This window comes from Corvus brachyrhynchos, unplaced genomic scaffold (assembly GCF_000691975.1).
Source record: "Corvus brachyrhynchos isolate BGI_N302 unplaced genomic scaffold, ASM69197v1 scaffold28, whole genome shotgun sequence".
In the NCBI taxonomy this organism is placed as follows: domain Eukaryota; kingdom Metazoa; phylum Chordata; class Aves; order Passeriformes; family Corvidae; genus Corvus; species Corvus brachyrhynchos.
In genome coordinates, this window is record NW_008246058.1 from 7,793,306 (window position 1) to 7,817,012 (window position 23,707).

The 23,707-nt window shown below is 36.9% G+C and overlaps 1 long non-coding RNA gene across 2 annotated transcripts in view; it reads right to left on the reverse strand.

Moving 5' to 3' along the window:
- LOC108449595 overlaps positions 1-23,707 on the reverse strand; it is a 79,312-nt gene that overhangs the window by 23,850 nt on the left and 31,755 nt on the right. Inside the window, exon 3 of one of the 2 annotated variants that reach the window (XR_001865818.1) lies at positions 15,499-23,294. The exons of the other annotated variant lie outside the window; for it this stretch is intronic. This is a non-coding gene — a long non-coding RNA (uncharacterized LOC108449595). Of the gene's footprint in view, positions 1-15,498; positions 23,295-23,707 lie in introns of those variants that run through there. 2 annotated transcript variants of the gene reach the window in all.

Below are 23,707 nucleotides of genomic sequence, written 5' to 3' on the forward strand. Positions count from 1 at the left end.
CCAGGGGCTGGTGGGGGGGACTGCAAGGGTGGCCTCTGTGGGGAGAGGTTAGTGACTGTCCCATGATGGGCACAGCTGGTTCCAGTCATCTCAGGTAGACCCGTGTCAGGCACAGCTGAGGTATCAGTGACATCAGTGACCTCTGTGGTAATTTAAACCCCAGTAATTTATATAAGGTTTAATAATTGAATATCAGTTAGGTTTGTACATAGGCACTGTAGGGCAATAATATTTCATTGTGCCATGGCAACTATGAAAGTTTGAGTACCATTCAAACTCTGCCTTCTAAGTACATTCTTGCAAAAGTGAGATTCCTTCTGCACAGCTCTTTTCCCATTTCAGCTGAAGCAGTTAAAATGGTGTGAACTACTAAAGAGTAGGTAGGCATAACAAAAAAGTTTTCTTTACATGCTGTGAGCACATTAGTGTTTTCCTTTAAAAAGACACACACCAAATTCTCAATTAGACATCATTTTACCATTATGTTCTAGGTCTCTGGAAAGACAATGTGTTAGAGTGGAATTGCTGACAAACAGATTAGTTCTAACTGTATTGGAATAATAACTAGATGTCTCTTTACATATCTTTGTAGCTTATAGTGAATTCTTAGAAGTTTCAGGTTTTCACATAGTATTCAATAAAAACTGAAGTGGACATATTAAATACCTAAATATTTTCCATTAGAGAGGCTAATACTCTTTATGCATGAACACTTTTGTTGATTTATGATATCATATGATGCCAGGAGCTTATATTCTTCTGATAGATTCAGGTAAAAATTGTAGGCTAAAGGATTTTACAGCATACCTAGAAAATGTGACTAAGCTTAATGAGCAGAAAGTAAACTTTATCTTAATTACAACCTGAAGAAGGAAGGATGAGACACTAATATTATATACAATATTCAGTAATACATTTGGTAGCTCTTCCTTATTTTTTAAGAACCAGTATTTTGACTGTGACCTTGTATTTTAACTTCTGTGAAGACACACTCTCAAATAACATCATTCTAAACTTATAAAAGCATGCTAGGAAATGGAACCACTCTGCCTACTGCCCACCAACATGTAGGATCTCAAAGGTTATGTGGTGCCACTGTTATATTCTGTCTGAGAGATTTTAATAAGGGGAGCTAAATTCTGATTAGTTTTGGCTTCTCAATGGTCTCACAGAGATTGCAGAAATGCAATTTCAGGTGGAAAAAAAACTACAATGAGATGTATCAAGGTTCATATGTGAAATACAATTCTACATTATGTGTAAAAAAGAAAGAAGGGAAAAATAAATAAAAAGCAATCTGATCTGAAACTACCACTGCCCAAGAGTAGCTGAAGGTTTAACGACACTTCCCTACAGGACAACATCCTATAGAAGCTCACATTCAGAGGGCGCAGTATCCCTTGAGTCCTCATTTTTGTTTTCCAGCATACCAATAGTATAGGCAATTTATTGAGAACCAACTATGGTCTAGGAATCTAAAAGCATGAGACATGACTGTAAATCAAGGAATTAAGATCATTAGCTTAAAAGTTAACTCTGTCAAATCTCATTTGCCATAATACAGAGTCACAGAATTGTTTAAGTTGGAAAAGACCTCCAAGATCGAGTCCAACCTTTGACTAATCACCACCTTGTCAACTAGACCATGGCGCTAAGTGCTACATCCAGTCATTTTTTGAAGACCTCTGGGGATGGTGACTCCTGCACCTCCCTGGGCAGCCTGTTCCAATGCTTAAAAACACTTTTCATGAAGATATTCTTCCTAATGTCCAATTTAAACCTCCCCTGGCATAACTTGAGGCCATTTCCTCTTGTCTTATCACTTGGGAGAAGAGACCAACCCCCACTTTGCTATAGCCTCCTGTCAGGGAACTACAGAGACCAGTAAAGTGACCCCCTGAGCTTCCTTTTCTCAAGACTAAACAAACTCAACTCCCTCAGATGCTCCTCATAGAACTTACTGTTATGATATGTGGGCATGACATTTGTTGTAAATTCTCATCAGGCTGAACAAAGACACTGGACCATGTGTCAGAGAACTCTTGTTGTACAGTTGCTTTAACTCTGGCAACTAGCCCACCATGTAGCCTCAAAGGTGTAGGCTAACGAGCTCTTAAATTCTCAATACACTTTGTAAAAAGTGGACACAAACAAGCCCTTAGACTTTGTACAGCACATTTCTGTAAGTTGTCAGCTCCCACAACACCACTTCTCAAAGGTGCTGGATGACAAGATGCAATACACCACCAAAGGTGCTGGCTAAGAAACCACAACACACCAATACTCAAAGGTGTTGGCTAACAAGCCACAACACACTTCTACAAGCTCCCCACTCCCACAACAAAGTTCAGTACAGAGTATGGGGTAGAAAACCACAGCTGTGTTTTGAACAGTCAAAGCAATGGAGGCGAGGAATAAAGACAGAAAAAGGAGAGAAAGAACAAAGAATATCACCAGTCCTTAGATCCCACATTCATCCTGCTGTGAGCATGGTCCAGAGCTAGAGTGAAAGAGAGGAAAAAGAGAGCGAGGGGTCCTAATCTGCTTCCTTTTATAGTTAAACTGGTGCACACCTCTTATGTAAACTAGATTATTTTGTGCTTTTTGCTCACATATGCACAATCATCCCTTTCAGCCCTCCTCCAGCAAGTGGGGTTGGGGGACACAACTGAGAGCAAGTCTCAAGGTAGAGCAGGAAGCTGGTTCAAAAAAGCACTGCTCCATTTCCCTGGGATACTCTCCTCTGATCACATTTTTACTGTTGTAAGAGACAGAATGTTTGAAACAAAACATGCTTAGGTCTTGTCCTTCCCCCTTACTCCCTAGACCATTCACCACCTTCATTGCCCTTCTCTGGACAAGCTCCAGCACCTCAATATCTTTTTTGAAGTGAGAGTCACAAAAGCGGACACAGTATTCAAGGTGTGGCCACACGAGTGCCAAGTATGGGGGGACAACCACTGCTCTGTTCTGCTGGCCACACCATTTCTGATACAGGCCCAGGACACCATTGGTTTTCTTGGCCACCTGGGCCCACTGCTGGCTCATGTTCAGCTGCTGTCAACCAGCACTCTCAGGTCCTTTCCTATTGAGCAGCTTTCCAGCTACTTTCCCCCAGCCTGTAGCTCTTCATGGGGTTTTTGTGACCCAAGTGCAAGACCCAGCACTTTGCCCTGTGGAACCTTATACCGTCGACCTCAGCCCATTGATCCCATACACTAAAGGGAGACATGGATACACAGTGTATTGGAAGAGGTTGCCCATTCCACCCAGACTCATTCACTCTTCTTCACTACCTTTAGCATTCCAGATGTTAACTATTACCAGGGTTAAAAAAATTTCTATATTTCTAGTTTTCATTTTTCCAATTTAACCTTGGGTTCTTTTGCTAGATTAAACTGACAATTTACAATAAGTTATTTCCTTGGTACATTGTAGTAGCTGCTCAGGCAACTGAATAAATTTCTCTTCAATAAAATAATTTGATTGATTTCTTATATTTGTGTTAGAAATTATGTTTCCACAACCAAATACTTGATGTTGCAGTTTTCTGCATCTATAATGGTATTAAAAATTTTGCCAAATATGGGCATCACAATAAGACTGTTCCCGTATATTCTCACACAAGCATTGGTTTCCCTATAATACTTTTTAGCTACTTAAAGAAGCAGATGTGGAAAGTTTCCTTAGACTGTCTATTTTTTATAAGTTGGACGTCAGTATTAGAAATGATAAATTATCCAGTTCAGTTACAGGCTACCAGGTAGCTCCTGTCTGCTACTTTTGGAATTTTTTTAAGGTTGCTTATGTCATGGTTATTTCTGAGAGAAAAATAGGCTTGTCTTTGCACAGTAACCTGAGACAAAGAACAATTTACCCCTTGGAATTTCTCTTTGAACTGAAATAGGTTAAAAAGAAAGTAGATTTTAGTTCAATTTTTTTCATGAGGGCGTTTTTTAGAATTCTAAAATCATATTCAAAGCATTTCTTCTGTCATAATATGTAACTAAAGTTGTAAGCGTACATTCAGTTCTATCTTACTTCTTTTTCTCTTTTCCTTATTCTATACTCTAAATGTCATTCATCTAAATGGAAACTTCAGAAGAAGCTTATTAAAAACTTTATCAAAATGTAATACACATTTCAGAAAAGAGATGGACTACATCTCTCAAGGAAGAGCATTCATCAGAAAGTTTTAAAATTAAAGGCAGGTTTCTAATATCTTTCAGACGTATAAAACAAAGGTCTTCATAAAAGAAAGGGTGTGCATATGAACTCTTTCCTTTTAAAAATATCCTCAAATTTAGAATATTTGCAATAAATGTAAAACATCATACATAAAACAGTAGAAATTTTCCCTTTTTAAAAATAAATCTTTTTCACTTCACTGTTTTGCACCAAAGACCAAACTCAAATATTGCCAAAAGACATACAACAAAATACAGTTTACATGAGAAAAAAATAGCAGTGAGTATGACAAATAATTAATGTAATGAAGTCTCTTACCATACTTATCCAATAATTCTGCCAACACCACACATGTATTTTAAAGTTAACTGGAAGTGGCACAAACGAGTTATGTTCAGTATTAAAATATTGCTTGAACCATTAGATTTGTCTTTATTCTTCCATATCTATACCTATATGTAGAATTGTCTGATTGACTAGCCATTTAATGATGGTTTGTGATAAGCTTGCTCTGAAGCAGATCTAGCACAGTAAATTTGATGTGTTACTCCTCTCCAAAACCTCATCACCAAACTGCCTGTAGGCATCCGGCAATGGAAAGTAACTGTACAACAGGGCATACAAACACAGCATGAAAAATATTTAATTACTTCTGGTTTTCACCTTTATGGACTAGAAATGTAAAGTAGAGGATGATTTATACAACAGAAACAGTCAATAGCAAATGAACTGCTATGATGTTTCTCATACTTATTATTTCATTTAATAAAGATGAGTATGTGATTCAGCTACATGCTACACACATGAGGTAGGAAAGAAAAATGGTGTAAAAAAAGCCAAGGAGAACAGAAAGAAGAAAGAAGATGCGCAGTTTCATAAGGATCCCTTCTGATGTGAAGATACTCTATCAGGGATGGTGATCATGGCCTATATTCACCACATTCATGAAGTTGTAAAGTCATTGCCTTTGGCTGAAATGCAAATCTAATAAAAATTATTGTCAGTAATTATTTAAATAAAGAAGAAGAAATTTTAAAAAAACATAGTTCCAAATAACACTCTGACTGCTCTAATTTGGACCAGTGAAAATATCATCGCCTAATTTCATTTTGAATTTTAAGGGAGAGAAAAAAAGAAAGGACAGGACTTGGCAAGAGAGAAGAAAGGCTAAGAATGGGAAAAAGAGAAGAATATAAAAACACAGACTTGTGAGTCTGGCTCAGCTATCAAAACCTGTTTAATTGTTGATAGAATATATCTCTGAATTTAGCATATTTAGGAGATAGGAGTTTTGATTCAAGGAAAGGTAAATGCAAAAACTGCATGTAGAAATACTGAAAACCCATCAGTAATTCTAGTGCAAAGCAAGAACTGAAAATATTTTATTTTTCTGTAATATGTTTTAGGTTTCAATAGGAGCATCATATCAATGTATGAGCTACTGGCTGTTTTGCCATTTTGAAGCATAAGTCTGATTATAAATAGTGGAAAATCTCATAGCGGTAGCATGCAACATTCTTTAAAAATGTATGTAAAAGTATCAAATGCCACTGCACCTCGCTAATAAGTCATTCATACTCTAAGGGTAAGTGTAGGTGTAGAATTCAAGTTCTTTGCCTGAATATTAAGTAGTTGTTAAACAGAAATTTACAGACAAAGGAAATTCACCATGTGTTTCTGAATTGCCAAGCATTATATTAATATTCAATTGGTGAGCTGCTGTGTAGAAAGAAAGACTTCCTAGAGGCTTAAAATGCTAAATGCATGTCTCAATTTACTGTAACTGCATACTAAAAGCATTTCTCTGTCATACATTAGAAAAAAAAGTTCAATAGCTGTTGTAATGTAGAAGTCCAAATGCTAGGTACTTGGTTTGAGTTCTTAGAATTAATTGAAGTCATAAGAACACTAAAGGAGGGGAAAAAATCCTTTGCCTACATGAATACATAGTACTTTTCTCCTTAAAATTATATCTCTTCTAGGCTTTTGTATTAATCAGTATTTTAAAAGATATCTGTTATAATTGAGTGAATTGTTCTGGTTGAATTAAAACTTATTCAAACATTTTGTCATTACTTGCACTTTTTGAACCATACATGGTAACACTGAAATATGCTTGGCTACAGATTTCTTCTTGTTCTACCTAGGGAAAACAGAAGAAAACTAGAGTCTTCTTACTATTCTGAGTCCATCCACATGAATTCAATGACATCATATGATCTCAAAAGATGCTCAGGGCAACCATACACAAACATATCCCCTGTGATGCCAAAAGAGCACAACTACAAACTGGGAGGCATACCCAAATTTCATGCAAGTCATGTGCAAATCATAAGCAAAGTCTGATTAATCTACTTAATATTATCCTTGCAGGTTGTCATCATGTAAGGGTTTAGTACCATAGTAATGTTAGTGACAATGTTATTAGCATCCATGCCAGTCTAATTGATTCAGAAGTTTACAGCACACTCATCAGTGTACTGCACAATTCTATTCAAATATTTAGGAAGGCTTTAAGAAATTTATTTTCTTCCAAGAAAAAAAGAATGCAAAAGCCTGAACAAAACTAGTATTTTATTTCTTCAGAGGTAGCTTGCCTCTTTCTCTGCAGTCCTATTTAAAAAGAAGCATATAGCTATATTGCCTCAGGAAGCATCAAGAAAAGATATTATTCTCTCACAAAGGCATGATTTCCTCCCTATTCTTTCATTACTCCCAGAGGTTAGCAATTTGTTACTAGCTCTGAACAATGCCAAATGCTGTCTCAGCAACACTGAACACCATATGGGACTTGGAGGGAAGGAGAGAGGAAAAATCATGGTTCCAGTTTTCCTTTTGTCCAGTTTCCTCACAGATGCAGAGACAAAGCAAGGTCTAATTCTACCCTCACTTTGCCCAGATTAGTTGTTGCAGCAAAGAGGCTGGGAAGACAGTTTGAAGTTTTATTTCTCAACATAAATAAGGATAATAATCTGAGATTCAGAATTATTATCAGTTTGTAGATACTGAATTAATAATTCTCTATACATGTGGGATAAAGCCTATAGCACGGAATTCTTCTACCTTAATTCATATTACTTTTATATTTGTTGAAATTTCTCTAATTCAGAAAAAAATTTATTTTTAGCCACTTGTTTGGGGAATATGAGTGATTCATCTCCTTCCCTTCCCCTTCCCCTTCTTCTTCCCCTTCCCCTTCCCCTTCTTCTTCCCCTTCCCCTTCCCCTTCCCCTTCCCCTTCCTCTTCCCCTTCCCATCCCTTCCCTTCCCAAATAGTTACCACACTAAGTTTTAGAAAGCATAACTTTTAAGTCTAATCTTCCCTTTTTACAAAAAGTGTTTAAAATCATTAGACTGTTCTAAGGAGAGCATATGAGAACAGGGCTGTTCTCGAGGCCTTAGAAATGTTTCAGTGGAATAACACCATCAATTTTCAGTCCAGGTTTTAGTGACAAGTGATTAAACCATGACAAAATATCCTTCTTCTAAAACAGCACTGCCTGGAAATATATTATTTTTATGATTAATGCGAAGTGTGTGCTGTAAGATACCTAATTCAGTTGTGTGCATTCAGAGAACTATCATTACTGTAATATATTAAAAGGTTTAAACTGCGACTGAAGAATGGTTGTGAGTTACAGACGAAAGGAGCTCTTAGAAGTCTTTTATACAAACAGGAGAACTAAATGCTGTTTCTGAAAGATGTTCCATTGAGCCTACTAAACACAGGTCTGTGCACCAGGGTATATTGCACAGAAGTTCCATAGACAAGCAGCTGTGACAGCAGACCAGAAGAATTCAGATCCCTTTTTCTTTGCAGCTGTAATATCAAAGAGTTGTAAGCTTAAAAACTTTTCAGGTATTAAAAAATAACATAATAGCAGTAATTAAAGAACATTTAGAAATTTTATTTTTGTCCATTTGCTGTACCTATACTATAATTAATATAGGCAAACCCATCGGGTTTAAAACAGAATTCTTTTAAAATAAGGAATTACAAATATTAATAATATTTTATAAATTCTCTGATATGAATCAGTGAATTTCAGTCCCACTTCAATAGTTGAAAAAACACATAACTCATCATTTATGCTGACAACCAGACAACAGCCTTTGAACAGGTTAGTTTTATAAAACCCTCAAAACATTGCTGAACATCATTGTACATTGGTCTCAACACATTCTGTTCCTAAAGGCTTAATTTTCTTCTAAGTCTAGTTTTTCTACAAGCAATTTTAGAAAGGCCTGAAAAATGAAACAAATTTTATTATTTATCCTGTGTTCTCAGTGGCCTCTGTAGCTTTCGTTATGTTTAAACAACACTAAACAACAATCTGGTATCTGGGATGGAGCTAATTTTCTTTGTAGCAGCCTGTATGGTGCAGTGTTTTGGATTTGTGACTAAAATAGGGTTGGTAACACATCTATTTTTTCACTGTTACTGGGCATTAGAATGTCAAGGTTTTCTCTGTTTCTCACTCTGCCTCTATAACAAGGGAATAGGCCAGGAGTGGGCAAGAAGCTGGAAAGGGACACAGGAGGGACATCTCACCCTAAACTGCCAAAGGGATAGTCTAGGCCATGTGATGTCATGCTCAGCAAATAAAATAAAAAAAAAAAAAAAAAAAAAAGAAGCAGGGATGATTCAATGTTGTAGTTGCTTTTCAGAGACTGACTGTACATCAGTCTGCTAACAGCCTTTGAATCACTTTTGTGCTTTGGTTTTGTTTTGTTGGTGGGTTTGGTTGTTTTGTTGGGGTTTTTTTTTGAGGGGGAGGGGGAATGTGTCTCTTTCTTTTGCTTACCAAACTGTCTTTATCTCAACCCATGAGTTTTCTTGGCTTTAGTCTTCCTATTCACTCTTCAGTCCAGTTGTGGGGGGAAGTGAGTGAGTGGCAGTGTGGGTGCTTAGCTGCTGTCCAGAGCCAGCCTTGAAGCATTTGTCAGGGTTGCAAGCACATGACTGGACTGCTGACCTGACCTAGGGCTGAAGTTAAGTGATCAGGATGTGATAAACTGCTGGAGAAATAGCCAGACATGACAAATAGCAGTCTGAGAAGCAGCCAGGTGTTAAAGACAGTGCCATAAAGCAGAGATGCAGCTCACAAGTATTTAACGAAGAAAGAGGAAAGGGCTGAGCCTCACAGATCCCTTCAGGGAGCACTGAGTCCCATTGGGAGTGTGTTTGCTCAAGGCCAGCACTGCCAGGATAACTGTGACAGTAATGCTGTGCACCACTGTCACCCATGTGGCGATAGCAAAAATACTAAACGGGGTATGGATATAGTGGAGAGGGGACTGAAGGACAAAAATATAAATCAGAGCAGGTTATGAGCGTGCAAGAGTGGTAAAAAAAGAATCAAGAACCAGAAAAAATTATAACAATTTATGTAAATCATGCCATCATCATCAGTGCTGTCCAGGGATACTTGACAGGCAGCCCTGTGTTTGATGACACAGGCTGTGAGGGGTAAACCCTTAGGAGCGTAATGTGACTGTAAAGGGAGAAGGCCCAGTGGAGATGGGCAAGAGTGATGTGCCCATGAAGCTTAGAGAATAACTCAAAGGAGATAACTTTATCTCAAAACAGAGGGAGGTTGGCCTTTGTTTTAGTAAATAGCTATCAAGGTGAGTGTTTCAGCTGGTGTAAATGTTTCTCCTTTAGTTCATTACACGAGTGTGAAGTGTGATGCTCCCTCACCAATATTATGGAGAAAACTCCATGTCTCCTGACTGCAAGATTAAGTCAGACACCTGTGTTCTCATCAAAACATCGTTCTGGTCCAGGCTTTGCTGGTCAGATCAGGGTTGCTCACCAGGGACCTCCAAACAGCCCCACTCACAGGCTTTACTTCACCTTATAGTTAGGCTTTTCCCGCTATTTCTTCCTCATGGATAAATAATTCTCCTCCATTAAACTTTTTTCCCATTTATTCCAGTTTCACTGATTTTACATGCTTGGTTTAATTTTGGCCTTAGATACCAAACCCTTGGTGAGCCAGCAGCATCTGTCCCTCTATTTTTTTTTTGCTTCTTTTGCTTATATTCAACTCTATCACAACTTCCATAGTTTCTGCCTTTCCTGCCTTAGTAGTTTAGGCCCTGGTGTCTTGGGGTGACTTTATGATGTGTATCCCATATTGCTGTCCTATGCCCAGGAATTAATTTTGTGCCTTTCTATGCCTTTAAACTGAGCCTGAGAGGGGAAAGGAAAACTTGCGCAAAACTTCTTCAAAACAGTTTGCAGCTTGTTCAAGGTCACACAGAGATAGAGATTTTTTTTTCAGCTGCGGCAGGGGAGCGAGGAATCACCCAGCTTGCTGCTTTCCAGTCAGCTTTTGGCCAGTTTTTTTCAGCTTCTTTTTCTCTGGAGAGAGACTGAGAGTTGAACTTTTTTTTCCTTCCCTGGAATTTTGGATTTCCTCCCTTTTCTACTGGACTGTTTCAACATCAGAGGATTTTCCACCAAGCACAGAGGGCCTGGCCCTGGGCTAAGCCCTAGCGCCAAGGAGACCAAAGGGAGGACTCTAACACTTTACCAGGTTTTTTCTCCACAGCGAGAGATTTTTATTATTTAGCATTATTTTCCTTTTCCTGTGTGTTTGTTAAATAAATAGATTTTATCTCTTTCACTTTCCTTTGAGGAAAATTTATTTTTTCCCGAACCTGGTGGGGGAGGGGTGGTTTGTAACCTGCCTTCTCTCAGAGGATATATTTCTAAATTTGGCCAAACCAGCACACCTGGTCAGGTGGTGCAGCTATTTTTCCCCTTAGGTTTGCTGCAGGATACAGAAAATGGTCATCTTGAAACCCTAAGATGGAGCCCTGTGGAACTCCACTAGTGACATGTCACTAGTCTGATGTCACCCCATTCACTGTAATCCTTTGTGCCCAACCCGTGGGCCCGTTGATCACCCATAACACGATGTATTTATCCAATTGTGTGCTGGACACTTTAATATAAAGAACAGTGAACTTCTAAGGGTGCTTTAGTTGATGCTGGTAAGCACACTCAGATGGCATTTTCCATAGTTCCAGTACATTCCAAGACTCTTCCATATCTAGCTCCTTACACAGTGATTTTTATTTTGACTAGATGACCTATTAAAGAGGAAATCCCTGCTGTCACTTTGAAATTATGTCACATTGCTGTGAAACAGCAATTCAGACTATAAAGTAGTAAAGCACTGAAAGCTTTATATTGTACAAGTTTAAATCAAAAATTGTTTATTTGTATTTGCAGCAGTTACTACTTAAAACTTCAGATGAAAATTCCATTGTTCTATAAATAACTATAAATAACAATACTTCCTTAGACTTTTTTTGAAAAGTGTTCCCCTTCAACAATAACAAAAATATCATCTGTCATTCACAGAAAGACATACTGGTTAGAAGGTGAAAAATTACTTGTTTAGTTTCTTTCTTTGCTATTTGTTTTATTTCTGTCTTTTTTAAGCCTTTTTTTTGTTTGTTTTCTTTACATAAATTTGCAAGGTTGATGAAGCAATTAACCAGCTAGGACAGAGGCTAATTTCTCTGAATTACTCCTTAAGAGACCGCAGAACCCTGTAAAATCAGCTATAAACTGAAAAATCAGCTTTCATGAGTTGAGTGTGAGTTTTGAAAAATCACTGGAAATTAGTCCTGAAATAATATTAGCATAGTAGGACAATAAAAAGAAGCTGAGAAGTAAACTGAAAGTCCAGGGAGAAGAGCATAAGTTTTTTTATTTTGTGGACGTTACTTATGTGGGATATTATCAACTTCTTGTTGTGAGGAATTGCAACTTTAAGAAAAAACTGAGTTATTGCTCAGACAGTGCAGTGATAGCGATGACTGTTGTACTAGTTTGAAAACAAACCAGTGGGAGGCACCAAGTCAGAATAACAAAAAAAAAATAAAAATAAAGGCAGAAAACACTGGGTTAAACTGACAGAGTCAGGATACAACCTGACACCCTGTTAGTCAGGGTGGTGGTAGCAGTCCGGTAAGATGGTGGCTGCAGTCCTCCTGAAGTGGTGGATGTGGTTCTGTCGAAGCAGTGATCCTGTAGAAAGGGGCTGCTCTTCCTCAGAAGGTCCAGTGGTGGCTGTGTAGCTCCTGTCCTCTGGGAGTCCAGTGGAAAGGGTGTCTGTGGTGTTTGGAATCTCAGATTATATCCAGGATGGAATTCTTGGTTCCTTCCTCTGGGTGGAGCATCTCACAGTGGGATGATGAGTCATGAGGCCAGGCATTGATGGGCTCGTTAACAGAGGATGGTCAGGAGGGAGTTATCTCTGAGTCATGTGGCGTGGCATTGATGGGCTATTAACAGAAAGATAGTCCAGAGGGAGGAGGCAAGGAAACACTGCCCCACCTGGTTTCAACAGCTCATGAGGATGGTAATAGAATACAATGCAACCCAGGACACTGTGTAATTTTTTTCCTAAAGAAACAGCTACAGAGAAGAGTTTGTTTAAAGCATAAATAGCAACTTCTCTCTGTAGCCACTGAAATTAAAAAGTTAAGTAAGAGAGAATGTTAGTTGAGCAAATAATATATGAGTTTTTTGTTAAATAACTTATTAGCACATTATTAAATTATTACTCAAGAAGGCATACTAATAAACATAAATATGTAGCCAAAATCTTTTTGGAGATGGATGGAATTTCACCTTTTCTGCATCACAAATTGGAATAAAAATGTAAAATTTCAGTATTTTTTTGAAAAAATCCGTGTTATATTTTTGTTTGTTAAAGTAAAAAAATCTTGATAAGAAGAAAAAGTTTTACTTTGGTAGTATCATTTAGAATATATTATACAGTAGTCTAAATGACAATGCAAATATTATTGAGTCATAGATGTTAAAAGATGTCCAGCACCAGTCCTGATACTGATTCTTGATGAACACCATTCATCATTGCTCTGCGCTTGGACATTGAGCCGTTGACCACAATTCTATGAGTGCAACTCTTCATCCAATTCCTTGTCTGTTGAGTGGTCCATCTGTTAAATCCACGTCTGTCCAATTTACAGACAAGGATGACATGCAGGACAGTGTCAAATGCTCTGCACAAGTCCAGGGAGATGACATCAGTTGTTCTTCCCTTATCCATCAACACTGTAACCCCATCATAGAAGGGTCCAAATTTGTCAGGCACAGTTTGCCCTGAGTGAAGCCTTTGTGGCTGTCAACAATCACCTCCAGATTTTCCATGTGCCTTAGCATAATTTCCAAGGGGATCTGCTCCGTGACCTTCCCAGGCACAGAGGTGAGACTGTAGTTCCCCAAAATCTCACTTTTTAAAAACAGTGGTTATTTTTATAGTATTTATGCTTCCCTTTTTCAAATATGAAGTGTTTTGACACTACTGAGTCTGTTACAAAAATTCTGCTTATTTTTTTTGCAGTTTGGAGGTGTGGGAGAGAATCTGTCAGAGTACAATATAATACTAAGAAAATAACTGTCTTAAAAAAGGTATCAGCTAACAAATACTTTCATCAAGAGTATTGAACTGTGACATGGCAACTTCTATCAAAGTAATCAAAATAGAAGTGCAGGTGTTCAGCATTATCAAGTGTTGATATTAATAGCTAAAGGTGATTTTTTAGGCATTTATTAAACACTTTTTTTATAATTAAGGAGAGGGAAATTGGGTAAATTTGGGAAAATAAAGGTGTATTGTGATACAGTAGGAAATGTCACCACTTAAATAAAAGTTCTTTCTCTTCTCAATCTAGACAGTAAAATTTACTAATGAAGCTTCACAGAAAGGAGCAAAAAAAAAAACCTGCTGTTTCAACAATTATGTTATCTAATTCACTGCAGATGAACTATGGATCATCATCAGTGGAGCAGGAAAGGAACCATTGCTTGTTTTAGTCATATCTGAAGAGCCAAATCAAACACAAAAATCTAAATCATTGAAATCATTCAGTCTCTCTTAAAACCTTGAGTCACCAGTTCTTAGATAAGTCATCATCATTCATAACATTACTATATCAGAGATGTGCATAGCACTTAGAGTGTTCATTTAGAAAAATAGTTTCATCATCATCATTCTCCTAGTTTCACAACATCAAAAGTCTCTGCATTCTAATCAACCTTGACCAGATAAATTAATAGAATGTTTCTCAGAAGTGTTAAGAAAACACAATTCCTTTTGGTTTATAATAAAACTTCTAGGGAAGCAGAAGTACCTTTGCTATCAGCAAAATATTTTGTAAAAGTAAAAAAAAAGCCAACAAACCCCAACTTTACAATCCAGTTACAGGACAGCAGTATCATTCTGACAGAAGAGAAAAAATTTATTATTGTCAACAGTGACCCATGTCTACATGTGATCCTTTCCATATGTGTCTTTGAAAGCCATATACTGAACATAAGTGAAAACAAAATTATTTTCCATTAAAAATACAGATAAGAAACTTGGTTGAACACGGTTGAAATTTTAACTTACATCTTGTGTGAAAAGAATAGGAAATATAAAAACTGAGGTGTATCTATTGTTAATGCACTCTACTACTAGAAAGTCCACCTGACTCTATGGGGGCTGGTCACAAGGCAACTAAGACTGCTGTCTGTTTAATGGTTAGACAACCTCCCTCCAGACAGAAGTAATAACAATCTGAAAAATATTCTCATTGAAGAGTATTACACGTACTAAATAAAGAGATTTTGTAAAAAGCATTAATTTAAAAACTACAGAAGTTTCATTAAGATGCTAAAATGTCAATTGCAAAAGTAAAAACAGTGTGTCACATTAAAAACATGGACAGATAAAAGAAATTTACCTTAGAAAAATGCAAATGGATATACCTGTTTAAAATAAATTCTGAAACCAAAGCAATAACTGTACCATCTCAACAGGCAATCCTGTAATATTACAGCTGGTGAGGGGTCAGTAGCTCTGACCGAGGAAGAGGTGACTGGTCCAGAGAGATGGTCCCGAAAGGAATCACCTTCCTGAGGCCCGGTGCCTTCCCTCAGCTGCTGGCAGGAGGGCCCGTGCAGAAGCTGTCAGCTCTTTAGTGATTGTCAGCTCGTGATTCCAGCTCAGCTCTGCAGGGCAGCCTCCAGGCCAGACCAGGGAGAGAGACGAGAGGCTCGTGTAGCTGTTCCACACGAGGTGGCTTTATTGGTCCGGTGAAAGGGAGCCAGGGACGAGAGCTCTCCTCTCGCAGGGGCAGAGGGCAGCTTTTATAGGGATACAGGGAGTGGGTGTCAGAGGGTAAAGGCCAATGGGTTACAAAGGACCTGCATAGGGTCTCCCAGAGGATTCTGGGTCTGTCTTTTCTCGCTGTAAGTACAAGGTTAGCTGCCTTCCCAGGGAGTCCTGCTGGGAGATTGCTCCATCTCCTTATCTCAGCAGACATCCCTTCAGGGCAGTGGCTGGGCATACCCTACACTGTAAGAAGTTTTTGCCTTCAAAAAATAAGGACTTCTTTCATTTAAAGATGTCTTAAATTGGTATTCCAGAGAAGCACTGAGACTAGCTGTGCTCTCAGTTCTGCTGACTGACACATATATGTTTGACAAGGCATTGATTCTGGTAATTCTTTTTCACCCCAGAGACAGTCACAGACAGATATCTCTGTGCTTGGGAATGATGTTCCAGTCTAGGAATTCACCAGAAGATGTTGGTCTGACAGAGAGACCTGAGGCACATACTTTGTGAGGAAGGGAAGGGATGTTTACAAAATAGTTTATTCCCACTGAGTTTCTAAAACATAGGCTTTAAAAATTTAGAATTCTTTGTTGTTTTAGGAGCTAATCTTAAAGAAGAGGTGACAGAAACTCTTGCTAAAAACATTGACTGATTTGGAACCCAGTTACAGACGTAGTAAAAGATGCTCTGGACCCTCTGTCCAGTAATTCCTTTTCTGTCTTGAACTGGACAACCCAGAACTGGAAACAGTACTTCAGATGCAGTCACACCAGGGCAGAGTAGAGGGGGAGTGTAACCTCCCTCAACCTTCTGGCCACACTCTTCCAACACTCAGCCACAGAACTTCCTGCTGCTACTACCACCTGCCTCACTGACTGAGTTTGTTCCACTGAACTGCTTTTCATTCTCAGAAATATCAGCTAGATTACTCTTCCTGTTCATGTTATTGATATGCTTGGGTTTTGCAAGGCTGATACTTCAAAAAATCTTTGATCGGTTAACTTTAATTTGAAAGGCAATAGATGATATACCAGACTTGAAGTAGCTAAAGGAATTCTACAAGAAAGAGGGAGAGGGACTTTTGACAATGGCATATAGAGATCAGACAAGGAGGGATGGCTTCAAACCGAAAGAGAGTAAGTTTAGATTAGATGCTCGGAGAAATTCTTTGCTGTGAGAGTGGTGAGGCACTGGAAGAGGCTTCCCAGAGAGGTTGTGGAGTCTCCTTTCCTGGTGATATCAAAAGTCCTCTGGACAAAATCCTGGGTAATGCACTCCAGGGGGCCCTACCTGAGCAGATTCTGTGGTTCTGTGACCATGATTTTCAAATAGCAAACCACTTCATCAATTTGCAACTAAAAGTATTGTTACTGTTTATTTATCCATGTATTTTGAGAAACCAACTTACCATTAAATCACTTTGTAATCAACATATTGAATCCAATCCATTCATTCTGCAGAAAGATGGGCAATTCACGTATATGTGTGCAGTTTTACTCAATACAGTTATGACATTGATTGTAAATTTTCAAATTTTATTGGGCTTTATTTCTATTTCAGTAGGTCAATTTCCCTTCTACTAGGAAGAATAACTAGAATTAAGAAAGTCTTGTAGGTAGTTTGTGTCCAGCTCAGTACAGGGACATATGGGATGCAAACTTCTAACTCCATTAATCACTTCAAAACAAAAAATCTATCTTCAGGTAGCAGGTACCATGTCTGTAATTACCTTGAAATGGATTAATATACTTTTTCATATTCCTTTGGTCATGTAAGCTACATCTCTTGCAAACTCAGCCAATTTTCTTAAGACTCTATGAGCTACCAATTAACGCAAAAGACTTCTGTTGATACAGCATTCCAGACAGCAATTCAAGTCAGCTCCCTTTACAAGCAGCAACAACAACCTATCTCTCTTTGTTACATTTTCAGATACAATTACACTTGAAAAGTGCCCCTAACTAACTACTGTGAATGGCAGTAATATTTTGAGACAGATATTTGTGGATGGCAAAGAAAGGACAGCAACCTTCTGCTTTTTGTCAGTGTGATTCAGCTTGAAGGCCCAAGTGAAACGTTAGCTTTATTTGTATAGGAGCACAGGCAAATGAATGAAATCTAAAAAGAATGTGTGTCATGAATACAACAATACACTTTTTGGCATATTGAATCTCCTTTTCTATTTCTACATATGTCCTGTGTATGGGTGGGTTTGCCTTACATCACGCCTGATTTTCAGATAAACCTATAGTTTATCTGAAAATATTTTTTTTTCAGATAAAATATTTTATATTCAGATTTTATCACTGCTGTCACATAAAAAAGTATTTGTTCCCATTAAAATCACCTTGAAGTAAACTTCAGATTTATCTATCTTATATTATTGGCTGCATTCTGTGCTATTGCACAGCAAAAAGAGGAGGAAAAAGAGAATATAAATGTCAGAGCCCTAGTCTGAGACTAGACTCTTGAGAGCTTTCTTAGATCTTCAAGTTTAGACATAGTGAACGTGGTTACAGAACAAAGTAGCCATGTATATTCAACATCATTCAGCTCTTTTATATCTGGAAAAGCTAGACTTGGCCAAAACATGCTCAGTGTCTGCATTTTCAGGTATGGGGCAACTGGGTCACAGAAGATTGACATATTACTTCACCAAAATCCTGTACAGAAATGTAAACTCCTCAGGAACTGACCAAACACAAATTTTGGGGTAGAAAAAGCAGCAAGTGGATGATTAATCCTCCCATGACCCTGAAAAAAGTATAAAAACAGAGAGATAAAAAAGAAAAAAGGGAATAAATGAAATAAAAGGGAGGGGGGGGGGGAAGGAAAAGCGACTAAATGAAATAGTGAAAAATATCAGACTTGTAGTCCCTAAAGTTTTGATTCATTGCACATGATGCAGAAGAGTCTATAACAAAGAAGGATCTCTGTGTGATTTTGGCAATATACATCAATCTTACGCACAGAACTATCTCTAAATACAAGTCGAGAAGCCACAGTGATTTCTTGCCTTTTAATTTTGCCATATAAGCAATGCTGTGAATTTGGTTTTTTAAGGCAGAAATACCTATGCACTATAAATTTAACTCATTTTATAATGGGTTGTTTGTTATCTGACCTGATGCAGATGTGAACTGAGAGTAAAAGACCCAATGCATTTTCAGAGCTCTGTGCAAAAATGAGTTTTCTCTTTGACCCAGTGCTTCAGAAGTAAATACATACCATCATTTTATCCCTTTAGCACTGAGAAAAGAATACTACATTGAGCATTCCTATTATATCCAAAGTAGTTAAAATAAATTCCACCTTTCAGGAAAACTATTAATTGAAGAAAATAAGAGTATATTGATTGTTATTTAATTTAGAAAAAATACTACTAGAATTCTCTCTGTACACTTAAAAAAAAATATTGTGGGAAAGTCACACTGTAAAGAAATTGAAGTATATTTAAACTCAAGTAATTAAATTCCTGTGAACTACTTATTAAAAGAGTATCCAGCAAATTTTCCCTCATGATTAATAATTGTACATGCAAATAGAACTAGTAAGATATGTGTAGAATATCTGGAAGTATTAGGCAGAGGGTGTTTTTTCTGACTAGCTATTTCTGTAGGGTTCCATGTGAGCCTTATTTTCTTCATTAAAATTGTTAGGTTCTAGTTAAACTACTTTAAATTCACTTCCTTAAAACCCTCCCATTTTTTCTGAATTCTGGAAAGCAAATACCATGTTTATGCTAAAAGATAATCTTGATGGGTTATTTAATTTTTCCCCCTCCAAACTGTACCTCTTTACAAAAACAAAAAATTAGGTACTATACGAGATGTTGTATTCTAGATGATTTAGAAAATAGTTTCTGCGGTGTACTCTATGATTTACTGACTCAGAGTTTGAAATTCTTGCAAGTCACATATCCATATTATGTTTACAAATTAAAATAATAACATTCCCCAGAACTATAATGAGAATCTCTTAGTAGCATATTGCATTATAATTAGCTGTTTGTACTTGAATCTGAAGGGAAAAAAAACATTGCACAGATTTAAATGAAACTAATCTGATCTATAAATTAATTAGAAATCATTGTGAAGTTTAAGTAGCCACAACCAGTTGTTTTTTCAACAGTTATGTGAATAAATAGTTTAATTTTAAAATCTATCACTATTCAAAGAATTAATTCTCATTGTCCAAAAATTTTAGCTCAGTTTTTACTTTAAATTCTATTTTTAGTGTGGTAAGGATTTTAGTTAAAAACATGTATTTACAAATGCAAAAATATCAACCAATATGAAAACCCATCATCTCTACATGTTAATCATATTTCTCTTATTTGTTTCCATATGAATAATTCATTAATTGTAGCACATATGCCTGTGGCAGTTTTGGTTTCAATGGATCCTCATCTTTACAAATTTTTTTAGAATTCTTAACCTACTTCATTTTAATAACACCATACAAATTTACTGCTGTCAAATCATATTAAATCACAGTAGGCAAAGTCATAAGCATATTATGTCATCAGCTAATGTGTTTAATTTAGAATAGCTTTAGTTTGCAATTTGTCAGTTGAGGGTTTACATAACTTCTTTGTGGAGCAGGTGTTTGACATTGAATTATGCTTTTACATTGTGTAGTAATGTAAAATGTTCAGAGCATTTTTCTCCATTTCAGGCAACTGCCCATGATATTGACACTGATGTTCTAATGCAGCTCATTCCTGCCAGACATTTTAATCTTCTCTGCCTGGTTTTAAAAGACATTTAAGGAAAAGTATTCATCTTTATGCTGGCTCATACTACAATTATTACAAGGGTGGAAACTTGTAACAATGTGCTGCAGCCTGAGAATTATATGTTATTTATCAGCTTTGATCAGTGTTTTGGAGCTTCACTGCTAATGGAAGGGATAGATAGCAATTATATAGCACCACTGAGGTGCTATTCCAACTTGATCACAGTTTTGATTTTTTTTCTTCTTTTGCTCTAGAAACGAGTATGTTTTATGATATCTAATTTCCTTTTACATTATCACAATCGCTCTTTTCTGCTTCAGTTATAAACTATCAATAACAGTGCCTTAGTTATTTAATGCATTATGTGAAATATTTGTATAAGATATAGAAGACAGGTACATGCTTCAAAAGGGTGAGGACATTTTTACTTCTTTGTGAGGACACCCATATCCTTCTCCTCAGGGCTGCTCTCAAACCATTCTCCGTCTCCCTCTATATTTGTATTTCGGATTGTCCCAGCTCAGCTGCAGGATCTTGCACTTGGCCTTGTTGAACATCATGAGATTTGCACAGGCCCATTTCTCAAGCCTGCCCAGGCCCCTCTGGATGGCATCCCTTCCCTCCATCATGTTGACCACATCCCACAGTTTGGTGTTGTCGGCAAACGTGCTGAGGGTGCACTGGATCCCACTGTCCATGTCACTGACAAAGATGTTAAACAGTCATATAAAAACATATAAACAGCCGTACCAACCCTTGAGGAATGCCACCAGAACATGCTTAAGTGTTATTCTTTGTTCTACAATTTTAGGATGTGGCTATCTTGTCCTTATTGTTTTGGTTACTGTTTTGTATAACATGTATTGATCACAGTGGGTTTTAGTTTTCTTTTCAGTGTATTCTGCAACCTTACAGTTTCAAACACCCTTTTTCCTTTTAAGTTATTTATTTTTCCAGAAAAATGCTGACAAGCACACCATGAAGTGTCTGTCATGCACTGTGGGATTTGGCACCATGAAATCCCTCCTCGCCACCCCACTCCTGCCCACAAGAGTGAGTGAAAAAGTAGGCATGGTTTCTATGATGATCTTCACCTTGTCAAGAGGAGAAATGAAATTTATAAATGTACCACAACAGGTACATTATTGTTAGGTTTCTAAGGTCAAGGGTGACCATTAGTGAAGACTCAACTCAAAACACTGCTAAAAAGTCATTTCAGTTTGGAGTACTGCATTATCCTGCCCACATCTAAACCAATAGATTTTGTTCAGACCAATTCTTCAGAGAGTATGATAAATCACTCCAACTGTGTGTCAAAAGTGAGTGCATATTTCTAAGAGACTTGAGGTTTAGTTTCTTCTCAGAATTATATGTATTTTCCTTGTAACCTAGAGCCTCTGGATGCTCTCTGTGCTATGTCCCTCAGAGCTGAGAGAAGTCTCGTGGGAGAGAATTATAAAGAGACTTAGGAGAAATTACCATTTCCAATATCCAAGCAATCTTTACAACTCGACTGTACCATTATATGTTTTATGTCTTGCTTCCTGTCCCCTAAGGTGTAAGGAAGGTGAATCTATTGTGAGGAAAAATCTCAAGCTCAAGTATTAGATTAGAACCTATATTCTGCAGTTGCTTTGAAAAGATTAACATGATTTAAACATAAACATCTTTTGGGTTACATGTTTTCTTTATGAAGGAATATAGGAACCAGAAGCAAGGCTTACAGGAAGTGTAAGTGCTTCTTCAAAGCATATGTACATTTATAGTAAATCCAAGAGACGAAAACAAATTGAAAAAGGGATTTTCTAAAGCATTACTTGATATAAATACTTCTGAAAAAATGTAAAGAAAATCAGTCTCAAAAATGGGATATACTATTTTTAAAATTAAGCCACTCAAAATTGAAACCCATTATTTGCATAATTTCATCCATATTTCCTGGATTTGAATGTAGTAAGAGCAAGAAATTTCAGCTCTGTTTAAAAGAGATTTAGTTTCTGACAGGATTCAAGTACAAAAATGCAAGAATGCACAGACCATGGAAATGATGTAACAGAAAAATGACAATGTTAAGAAAAGTGGTTTGTGTCAAGGGCTTAGAACTAATTTTTAAAGAAAAGGTTAAGCAATAAGATAATCAATGAGAAAAAAGACCAGGTGGAACATCCTTTAAAACTGTAAAATTCTCCTGTTCACATGCGCCATATTAAAAACAAGTGAGAGTAACGAAATGTCACAAGTAAAAATCAGTAAAAATAGCAATATATGTATTATTAGGACTATTACATCATTATATCAAAAAAACAGGGATAGATTTCAAACAACAGTATATTTGTTTCTGAAATAGAATCAATATTACTGAAAATATCACAAAAAATCAATAGGTATACATATGTGTTTAAAAAAATACAACTTCACTTTAAAGATTCAATTTAAGCAATGACATTCAGTAGGGTATAATTGGAAAGAGTAAAAAAGATGAATTAAATTTCCAAAGTTCATGTGTGTTAACAGACATTAACTAAAATCCTTAATGTTTTTCTAATAGATACAGAATGTCCTTATGACAGTTATGATTTTTAAAAAATTTTAGTTGACGGATCAAATAAGCTTAATAAATTTGTGTGAGAATAAGAATAGCTGTTAGGTTCCTATTTCATTTACATTAAAACTTCATGCTTCAGAGAGGTAATACTTGAGTGTTTCTTAGGTTTATCTTTTACTCTTGGATGTCTGGATCCGCTTTATATAATCCTTGCTCTTCCACTTTGCAGATGTTCTATTTGTAGTGGCAGACATTTTTCAAAAAAAGTGAAAGATCCATCAATTTGATTAGTAACTCTATAAATGTCTCAAAAAAGAAACAGTGAAGAAGAGGCAAAAATACCTAGAAACAAATTTACTAATTAGCATAGTATTTAGATAATTGAGTTACTTTTAAATGAGACAGTTTGGGCAATGGAAGCAAAATATTCTATCTTGGGCTCCACATTGCTATAGTGAGCCTGGCGTAAATTGGTTAGCTAGTTCTGGTATTTCATATATCATTATAAGATGATGGTCTCAAACTGGATCTGGTTTCTGTGTCCGTACACCCCTGGGCAGGAAATCATCATCATCCCATGCCATGCCCTGGCCCTATCCCAGTTATGCCTCTTGCTTCTCTCCCATCAGCTTCATGTCTGACAGCCTTTCCATCCTTGTAGTTTGTTCTGTGAGGACTTCAAGTTATTTCATAAAATATGAAGAAAAAAGTGAGAAAGACAGATTAGGGGCCATTTAATTAATTAATTCAATATAGATATAAAACCCAAATATTCATATTTAATATTGGAAAACAAAAAATACCATCACCTCCCAGACTGATGAAACATTCATGAAGGAAAATAGCAACATGACTAGAACGTGGATCTGAAGCTGTGTCTTACAGGAAAAGTAAAACACGCATTTCACTTACTGTTTTCCTGAATGCCTTTTCAACTGCTGTCTAATAGATGGTTATATATTTGAAAACAACACTATTCACCCTAAGCAAGAAACAAATAATTTTCCCAGAATGGAAGTCTGATCCTTTCAAGTATGGGTTATATTTTTAGTCAGAAAAAGATATATTTTTAAAAATTTATTGTCTTAT